The following is an 11,108-nucleotide window of genomic DNA, read 5'->3' as shown; positions in this document are numbered from 1 at the left end:
GGTCTGAATTCCTGCCTTGAGCTGTTTCCCCCAACAGCAAAGCTCCAAGAAAGAAAGTCCCTTCCCATCTCCTCCTGCAAACAGCACGGAGACGCACTAGGCTCCTCCTGCAGCCGCTGGCAGGGATCCCACACACGGAATCTTTTACAACCAAACGAGCTCAGCAATTAGCAAAATGACAAAAAATGTCAGACGCATTTTTGATGCGCTGGAGTTGCTGGATTTTGAACAAACAGCCTGGACTGCTCCTCCCCACAAAGCCACCTGAGCACGAATGGTGGTGCAAGAGCACCACCTTCTGGAAAGCTTCCAGGACCTGCAGCCCTCCGAAATCAATCTAGCTATGTGCTAGCCGCCAGACACAATTAGCATTACGTTTTTGTGATATATTGATGTCCTGGTTTCCAGCAAGACCATGTGTGATGTAGTGGGGAATTCTCCTTCCAAGCTGGTCAGGCTGGCTAGATGAAGCATGGGTACAGACGACACAGGTTCCTGGTTAGGAATGATGGTCTCTGCCTTGACCCTTCTAGAAACGCTCAAGGTCAAACAGGTTTCTTGTTTAATGAACTCGTATAGCCATTCTACAGCAGTTTTCATCCACAGATCTCAAAGTGAACTGCAAAGGAGGTCAATGTCTTTATCCCCATTTTAAAGACGGAGAAGAAGAGGCACCCAGCAAGCAAGTGACAGAGCCAGGATGCAACCGAGTCCTGAGTCTTGGCCCAGTGCTCTATCCTTTAGTTTAATCCAGCTCATTAGGACAGCTCCATCTTGGCAGATCCTGGAGGGTCTCTCTGGGCTGGCCTGACCTAAAGATACCTCCGGACTCCGAGGTGTTCTAAAGCTAAGCTCAAATCAGGATTCAAATTTCACAAATTGCCACAGTCTTTATAAAGATCTGAGCAAACCCCCCAGATGCAAACACCTCTGGATCTGGCTCCAAATTCAACAACCTGTTCTACTGAAAGTCTGAGCGAGTTCAGCCCTGGCATAAGCAGGCATCATTCCTATCAACATCAATGGGTGTTGCATCTGTGGATGCCAGGTCTGAATTTTACCTTCTAAGCCACAAAACAACAAGCCTGGAGGCCTGGAGAGTAGCTGGAAGCGTTGGCTGAAACCGTTCATTGCCCGAGACAGCTCACACATCCTTTCCTTCAGCCACAAGAGTGTGCTAATACTGGAAAAGTATAAAATTCTTAACAAATGCATGCATCCGATGAAGTGGGCTCTAGCCCACGAAAGCTTATGCTCAAATAAATTTGTTAGTCTCTAAGGTGCCACAAGTCCTCCTGTTCTTTTTGCAGATACAGACTAACACGGCTGCTACTCTGACACCAGTTATAGAATGGTGTACCTTCCTACCAATTACTGCACATCGCTCCTGATCTATCCAATATTTTTATGTTACTGTAGTAATTGAATTCCTCCTGCCTGGCCAAAGGCTCCTTGCTGGGTTGTACTATAGGGAAACAGTTTCCTTTTAACTTTTCTCATGCATCAAAATGAATGCTGTGGAGGATGGAATAAAGTCATGCTTGCTCAACTCTCAAGCAGGACTGAAAATCCCCACTAATGATGGCAAATATGTAGTTATGACAAGCGAGCCATTCAAAAGCCAGAGCTGTGCGTCCGGCCATGCTCTCCTTACAAACGGCAGTGTAAGAATAGTATAACGTGACTGTGCATCCGGCCATGCTCTCCTTACAAACGGCAGTGTAAGAATAGTATAACGTGACTGTGCATCCGGCCATGCTCTCCTTACAAACGGCAGTGTAAGAATAGTATAACGTGACTGTGCATCCGGCCATGCTCTCCTTACAAACGGCAGTGTAAGAATAGTATAACGTGACTGTGCATCCGGCCATGCTCTCCTTACAAACGGCAGTGTAAGAATAGTATAACGTGACTGTGCATCCGGCCATGCTCTCCTTACAAACGGCAGTGTAAGAATAGTATAACGTGACTGTGCGTCCGGCCATGCTCTCCTTACAAACGGCAGTGTAAGAATAGTATAACGTGACTGTGCGTCCGGCCATGCTCTCCTTACAAACGGCAGTGTAAGAATAGTATAACGTGACTGTGCGTCCGGCCATGCTCTCCTTACAGACGGCAGTGTAAGAATAGTATAACGTGACTGTGCATCCGGCCATGCTCTCCTTACAGACGGCAGTGTAAGAATAGTATAACGTGACTGTGCGTCCGGCCATGCTCTCCTTACAGACGGCAGTGTAAGAATAGTATAACGTGACTGTGCATCCGGCCATGCTCTCCTTACAAACGGCAGTGTAAGAATAGTATAACGTGACTGTGCGTCCGGCCATGCTCTCCTTACAAACGGCAGTGTAAGAATAGTATAACGTGACTGTGCGTCCGGCCATGCTCTCCTTACAAACGGCAGTGTAAGAATAGTATAACGTGACTGTGCGTCCGGCCATGCTCTCCTTACAAACGGCAGTGTAAGAATAGTATAACGTGACTGTGCATCCGGCCATGCTCTCCTTACAAACGGCAGTGTAAGAATAGTATAACGTGACTGTGCGTCCGGCCATGCTCTCCTTACAAACGGCAGTGTAAGAATAGTATAACGTGACTGTGCGTCCGGCCATGCTCTCCTTACAAACGGCAGTGTAAGAATAGTATAACGTGACTGTGCGTCCGGCCATGCTCTCCTTACAAACGGCAGTGTAAGAATAGTATAACGTGACTGTGCGTCCGGCCATGCTCTCCTTACAAACGGCAGTGTAAGAATAGTATAACGTGACTGTGCGTCCGGCCATGCTCTCCTTACAAACGGCAGTGTAAGAATAGTATAACGTGACTGTGCATCCGGCCATGCTCTCCTTACAAACGGCAGTGTAAGAATAGTATAACGTGACTGTGCGTCCGGCCATGCTCTCCTTACAGACGGCAGTGTAAGAATAGTATAACGTGACTGTGCGTCCGGCCATGCTCTCCTTACAAACGGCAGTGTAAGAATAGTATAACGTGACTGTGCGTCCGGCCATGCTCTCCTTACAAACGGCAGTGTAAGAATAGTATAACGTGACTGAGGGCAGCTAGTCCAGTTTATTCCATATAGCCAATTACCCTGCCTCCCGCACTGGTTTATATGCCAGATATTCAGAGGACTCTGAAAATTCCCATAATGCACCTCACTCATTGTGTGATATTGTACCAAGGGGGGAATCCCTTTATAAATACTCAGTAGTGGGGTTGCTTGGGGGGATTATTTCATTGACTGAGGTGCCATCATGTTTCTAAGGAAAAGGTGCAGACAACATTTAAAATAAAGACACCACGAGCCAGATCCTCAATGGGAATGAATCAGTCGAGCCCCATTAACGTGCAGCACATTGGCTTTAGCGGAGCTAGGCCAATTTACACCAACTAGCTAAGGACATTGCCTAGGAACTATAGGCAGAATCACCAACCATTTAAAAATCGTGAGTCAGCCCTTCCCCTCCCACTCACATCACAAGACTGGCTTAACTCTCATGAGCTTTAAATAAATAAATAAATAACTGTGGGGTTCTTTTTATTTTTCTTCTGGTTCTTGGGCTGTTACGGGGAGTTTGGGTCACTTTTTCAGGGTTTTCTTCACCACTGTGAGGGCTGGAAACACACTTTAAAAAGGAAAAAGAAAGCTGAGACTCCAGAAGCTGGGGCTTTAAGAAACTCACCAAATAGCATGGGAGCCATGTTAAAAGCTCACGAGCTGGCAACGCTGGTAAATAGCAGTGGCTTTGTATGAAAGGAGCTAGTCAGCTATTCAAAGAAAAGGAAGCAAGGCTTGTAGAGAGGATATAAGTTTTCAGAAGTAATTAAAGTGATAGCGAACTCCTTATAGTTCTACACTGAGACACGGGACCCAAAGTTGGACACCTCAGTCCAACTTTAGGGGCTTAAATAAGCAGCCTGATTACCCATTGAAAGGGCAAATACTCAGCCATCAGAAAGAGACCCCCACCCCCCGCCCCAGACAAGGTAACACTGAAGTAACGGCTGGGTCACGGAATCACTCCCCCTCCTTTTCTTGCTGACATTCTCAACCCAATTACCAGGGTTGATGTGGACGCTCAAATGTGACTGCCTCAATGACGGGGTTGTACTCTGAAGCACTCAGAGCTCAAACCCAGCCGCCTACTTTGCAGGAGTGGAGGAGACTGTTTCAAAAGGCACCTTTGCTGCGGAAGTCATCGGTACAGGTCTGTCGGCACACATTTGTTACACAATCTTTCATGCGGTGAGTGTTACAACACGCCCAGGAGGCAGGGAGTGCTGTTATCCCCACTGTATAAGTGGGAGACGGAAACTTGGTGATTTTCCCCGGTCACTGCAGGAATTTCAACACAAGTTGTCTGTTAGAGCACTAACCACTGGACCATCCTTCCTCCCCTGAGCATGCTTAGGAAACTGCCAACAAGAGCATACCAGTGATCTTTGTTGCCATGGCAGGACAGAAAATGAGCGGCCTTTAATGTGAAATAATTCCCAGCAAACTAGACAGCTGTAGCAATAATGCGATCGTTTATTTCAAGGAAGGGAACTACGAAGCGGGATTTGAATCAAGAAAGTAACCAACCAAGTCATCGAAGGTCAGGCTAGATGACCACAGTGGTCCCTGCTGGCTATGAATTTGTCCAGTAGAATTTGTTTTCTATACAGATGAGAAACCAAGCACTTATCCTTTCCATCCTTAGATCCCAAAGCATTTGGCAAAGCTGGATGAAGATCATCTCAATTTTAACATATTTACTGAAGTGCAAAGAGGTTCTGAGAATTACCACAGGTCACAGAATGTGAGCAGCAGAGTTTGGAACACAGGCTAGATTTCCTGACTCTTATTCCTGTCTCGTAGCCATAAAATGTAGTATCCACAAAGAGAGAGTCAGAGGTTTGTGCAGACTTGGAGGCAGAGAACACCGGGAGCTCTCCTGGAGGAGGTGCTCTTCGCCCATGCACCAGTGTCAAAGATCTGGTCTGTCTTCAAACTCTAAAGAAAAGGGAATGCCCAGGGTACACTGTTGGGCTTGGAAGCAATGTGAGAACACTGTACATCTGTATAGTTATTGGGCTATGCAGGCACCTCAGGGTTCCCCTAATGACTTTCCCTTTCCAGGTCTGTGAGCCAGTCAGAACCCTGAGATCAGTGTGTAGAACTAAATTCAGAATTCCCCTTTGTTATTTTTCTGCACTTCCAGAGACATTCCAACAAAACTAGGCTGTTCCTGAAGTCATAGACATTTCTCTCTGCCATCTGGCCCACCTTGCTGCAGTATCTTCAAACCACCTGCTCTAATGCTTCCTGTGACCTAGGAATGCTAAGCAAGTTTCTGTCATTGATACACACCGGGGATACCCCAAATTTCACGGCACAATGGCTCACCTACTGTCTTTGATGGCCCAAGATTTCTTCATGTGACATGTCTTCATGTGACATCTCCTGCAGTGATATACCATGTCAGTGTCACCAGTGACATCACACCGTGAAACACAGCACCGAAGTACTCAAGCCTGACATTTAAAGGCTAATACCAGGTGCCCATGTATTATCTGGAGATTATACCTTCAATGGAAAGATTACAAGGATATATTTCTTTCAAGATTTTGTAGTGACACAAAAGCAAAGCCTGAGTGATTTGTAGCTCTTCCTAGATCCCCAGGAGAAATAGATGGCCATGTATTATGCACAGTTAAGTGGACTTGTGATTTTAAAATACAGGGAGGAATAAAATATGTGCACACATACTCACACGTGTCTGGCTGTATGTTAATGCTACCTGCTGGTATCTAAAATAGCTCATATTTGCCATCTTCAGGAACTGAGCCAGAATTGCACATATATTCAAAGTACCATTAGGAGGGACTCATGCCTCGAAGGTACAAAAATGCTGAGGTTTTCATGCTACCCCCAAAATGGGGGCCACAGGGAATGGGGTAACCCATCCTGCCTGGCGTGCTGGTATAGCTCATGTTGAAACCCATCCCGGTTCATCTGCCCTGCTATTTTTAGCTATGCCAGGATGGGTAAGGGCCAGGAGTCAGACCTGGGATTGCCGTGAAGACAAACCCTAAGAGCTCTCACTGTTAGGGAATGTTTCTTAATAGTCAGATAGACTGTAATATTTTAATATTAACTTTACATCGGAGCTAGTATTTCAATTCTAACATATGTTCCCTTTGCTCATTTTTCTCCCCCTTACTCATAGTCCTAGCAGAAACTTTGCTCTTGTCTCCTGAGTATTCCCACCTTCCAAACTCTTGTCGACAGTTACCCAGGTCCCCCAGAGCCTGACCCAGCAACCCGTATTTAGATCTTTCTAAGTTTCTTTGCTATATCCTGTATTTGTTTTTTCCCCAGAGCCTGCAGCCCATTCCACCTTGGGCTGCGATCCCATCTGAGGTCACAAGCTAAGGAAACATGGCTCAGTGAGTAAGATGGACGACCTCCAGGTATCATCTGTAGTGTCTGTAGGACAGGTTGTTGATGGCAGTCTCAGGGCTTGTCTACACGGGACATTCGTGCGCGGCAAGCCAGAGTGCGCACCAGCCTGCCACGCATTAATGTCCTGCATGGACACATGTGCAGCGCACTATAAGTTGTGGAGTGCGCTTTGGCATACTCCCATTTCAAACACACTGCAGAACTTTTCATGCGCTGTAGCAGTGTCCACACAGAACGTTGCTGCGCGGCCAACAGGCGCACTGTCATAGGATCATAGAATCATAGAATATCAGGGTTGGAAGGGACCTCAGGAGGTCATCTAGTCCAACCCCCTGCTCAAAAGCAGGACCAATCCCCAATTAAATCATCCCAGCCAGGGCTTTGTCAAGCCTGACCTTAAAAACTTCTAAGGAAGGAGATTCCACCACCTCCCTAGGCAACGCATTCCAGTGTTTCACCACCCTCCTAGTGAAAAAGTTTTTCCTAATATCCAACCTAAACCTCCCCCACTGCAACTTGAGACCTTTACTCCTTGTCCTGTCCTCTTCCACCACTGAGAATAGTCTAGAACCATCCTCTCTGGAACCACCTCTCAGGTAGTTGAAAGCAGCTATCAAATCCCCCCTCATTCTTCTCTTCTGCAGACTAAACAATCCCAGCTCCCTCAGCCTCTCCTCATAAGTCATGTGTTCCAGACCCCTAATCATTTTTGTTGCCCTTCGCTGGACTCTCTCCAATTTATCCACATCCTTCTTGTAGTGTGGGGCCCAAAACTGGACACAGTACTCCAGATGAGACCTCACCAATGTCGAATAGAGGGGGACGATCACATCCCTCCATCTGCTCGCTATGCCCCTACTTATACATCCCAAAATGCCATTGGCCTTCTTGGCAACAAGGGCACACTGCTGACTCATATCCAGCTTCTCGTCCACTGTCACCCCTAGCTCCTTTTCCGCAGAACTGCTGCCTAGCCATTCGGTCCCTAGTCTGTAGCTGTGCATTGGGTTCTTCCGTCCTAAGTGCAGGACCCTGCACTTATCCTTATTGAACCTCATCAGATTTCTTTTGGCCCAATCCTCCAATTTGTCTAGGTCCCTCTGTATCCTATCCCTACCCTCCAGCGTATCTACCGCTCCTCCCAGTTTAGTATCATCCACAAATTTGCTGAGAGTGCAATCCACACCATCCTCCAGGTCATTTATGAAGATATTGAACAAAACCGGCCCCAGGACCGACCCCTGGGGCACTCCACTTGACACCGGCTGCCAACTAGACATGGAGCCATTGATCACTACCCGTTGAGCCCGACAATCTAGCCAACTTTCTACCCACCTTATAGTGCATTCATCCAGCCCGTACTTCTTTAACTTGCTGACAAGAATACTGTGGAAGACCGTGTCAAAAGATTTGCTAAAGTCAAGAAACAATACATCCACTGCTTTCCCTTCATCCACAGAACCAGTAATCTCATCATAGAAGGCGATTAGATTAGTCAGGCATGACCTTCCCTTGGTGAATCCATGCTGACTGTTCCTGATCACTTTCCTCTCATGTAAGTGCTTCAGGATTGATTCTTTGAGGACCTGCTCCATGATTTTTCCGGGGACTGAAGTGAGGCTGACTGGCCTGTAGTTCCCAGGATCCTCCTTCTTCCCTTTTTTAAAGATGGGCACTACATTAGCCTTTTTCCAGTCATCCGGGACTTCCCCCGTTCGCCACGAGTTTTCAAAGATAATGGCCAATGACTCTGCAATCACAGCCGCCAGTTCCTTTAGCACTCTCGGATGCAACTCGTCCGGCCCCATGGACTTGTGCATGTCCAGCTTTTCTAAATAGTCCCTAACCACCTCTTTCTCCACAGAGGGCTGGCCATCTATTCCCCATGTTGTGATGCCCAGCACAGCAGTCTGGGAGCTGACCTTTTTAGTGAAGACAGAGGCAAAAAAAGCATTGAGTACATTAGCTTTTTCCACATCCTCTGTCACTAGGTTGCCTCCCTCATTCATTAAGGGGCCCACACTTTCCTTGGCTTTCTTCTTGTTGCCAACATACCTGAAGAAACCCTGTCGATTCACACCTCAGCTTGCCATGCACTAACTTCAGTTGTAGCGGAGCCCTTACTGAAAAAGGCAGCGAGGAAGGGTGCATGACTGTGAACAAGTCACTTTATCTCTCTGTGCCTCAGTTCTCCCTCTGCAAGACAAAAATCAATATAGTTCCTTCTCCCATCCTTTGCTTGGCTTTCCCATTTACATAGTAAGCTCAAGGACAGTCTCTTGCTATACGCATATCCAGCTCCTAGCACAATGGGGTCCTGATCTCAGCTGAAAACTCAGGGTGCTGCTGTAAGACAAATAAAAAATAATAGCAGTTGTGGGTGAACAGAGGAAAGCCAAATTCATGGCCTAGGTAGAATCTTTCAGTGGCTCACGAGTTGGCCTTTTTGCAGTAACCCTGCTCCTCTTCCAAATGAGAAATCGGGCCCAGGCTTGGCTAGCGACTCTCTGAGGACAAGCACAGAGTTAATATACCTGTGTGTGAAACAGACAAACCAGGTTTCTGTGATCCCCACAGGACTGAAGACAAAATAGAGATGATGCAGCTGCCTTTTATATTCTTTTGCCATGTGGCTTGTGCGTCCTTTGTCCCAAACACAAGCTTCACAGCACAGGGCATGGAAAAGCCTTAGAGTTCTGTCCATAGGCCTGCCCCTACATACCTTGCTGACTCATAAGGTACATCCCCTGGCTCCTCCCAATGGGTTTATTGTACAGATAATGACCCTTTATGGGCCATCAAACAGGTTAGGCAGTGCCAAGCTATCTGTGAGTGTCACCCAGAAACATAACACAAGTTTGGAAATACAAATATTCCCTACATACCTATAACTCACAATACAAAGGGATACCCACATATAAACAAGATGATCATACCTGGCGCAAATTATAACAGTTTTGCGGATACCTCACATGGCGTATCTGGCACGATTCATTGTAATTGTATAATATTGGTAGTGGTAGTAATAATAATAACAATAATGCAAAGTGTCTCACAATTCCATACAGTGTCACGCTAGGGGTCACCCAATGAAATGAATAGGCAGCAGGTTTAAAACAAACAAAAGGAAGTACTTCATCGCACAACACACAGTCAACCTGTGGAACTCCTTGCCAGAGGATGTTGTGAAGACCAAGACTATAATAGGGTTTTAAAAAGAACTGGATAAATTCATGGAGGACAGGTGCATCAATGGCTATTAGCCAGGATGGGCAGCGACGGTGTCTCTAGCCTCTGTTTGCCAGAAGCTGGGAATGGGCGACAGGGGATGGATCACTTGATGATTCGCTTTTCTGTTCATTCCCTCTGGGGCACCTGGCAGTGGCCACTGTCAGACAACAGGATACTGGGCTAGATGGACCTTTGATCTGACCCAGTGTGGCCGCTCTTATGTTCTTATGTGCATATGTAGAGAGTTGACTGAACATGTAGAGCCAGAGATCACAGCAGCTCTGTCCGAGTCAATGGAGAGCAGCCAGTTGATGCCAGCTGGGGACCTGGCCCCAAGTCCCCATCTCCCGGTACCGCTTTGGGCTCTGAACTGGCAATGGGATCCGCACAATATCATTGGGCCGTGCCATTGTAATGAGTTCATTGGAACAATCGCTGAGCCAACCCCTGCCTGCGTCCTTGCCCTTCCCCGCACCCGTCAGAAATGGAAGGAGGGCAACTCTGGGTACTGGGGCCCTGGTTGTGAGTAACAAACTGTCCCAAAGTATGTGACAGTGGTTCTACCCCTTGTGAGGTATGGGGGAAGGTGGTTCTACCCCCTGTGGGGTATGGGGGAAGATGTCTCTACCACTTGCGGGGTATAGGTAGTGCCCTACCAATTTCACGGCTATGAAAAACACCACATGGACCATGAAATAAGCCCTTTCCCTGAAATCTGATGTCCCCTTGTTCCTAGGAGCTCCCCAGCAAAGGGGCTTCTAGCTCCAGCTGGGCTGGGGAGGGACCAGACTTAGCCACCCCCTGCTCAGCCACTCTGGGGTGGGGGGAGACAAGACCGATCTCCAGGTGCCTCCCCCGTCCCCCTGCTGCAGGACATTCTCTGGGTCTGTGCAGCCGCCCCAGAGGTTCCTGCAGCTGGAGGAGACTTGTGGAGTTGGATCCAATCTTCCTGTGCTGATGGGAGCACCCCAGCAAAGGGAGGTCCTAGCTGCTAGTCCAGGCAGGGCTGGGGCAGGACAGGACTTGCTCTTTCCCTTCAGGACTCTCTTGGATATCTCTCCCGGCTGCAAATAGCTCCGCACCCCCTCCTCCCCTCTCTGTCCAGTTCTGAAAGCAGCACAGAAGTGAGGGTGGCAATCCCATGACCCCCCTATAACAGCTTTGTGACACCCCCCCCACACACACAATCCCCTTTTGGTTCAGGACCCCCATGGTTACAACACCCTGGAATTTCAGATTCAACCATCTGAAAACAAGAAATTTACCAATTTTCAAATCCTATGCCCGTGAAATTGACCGTAATGGACTATAAATTTAGTAGGGCCCTATATATATGGCAATACTGAGGCACACAAGGGCAGGTTAAGGACAGTCCTTGGCAGTATTAAGTTCATTTAGTGTTGATGAAAGGAACTGATTGACAGCC

The sequence above is a fragment of the Lepidochelys kempii genome, chromosome 2 (genome assembly GCF_965140265.1).
Source record: "Lepidochelys kempii isolate rLepKem1 chromosome 2, rLepKem1.hap2, whole genome shotgun sequence".
Lineage (NCBI taxonomy): Eukaryota > Metazoa > Chordata > Testudines > Cheloniidae > Lepidochelys > Lepidochelys kempii.
This window is presented reverse-complemented; position numbering follows the sequence as displayed.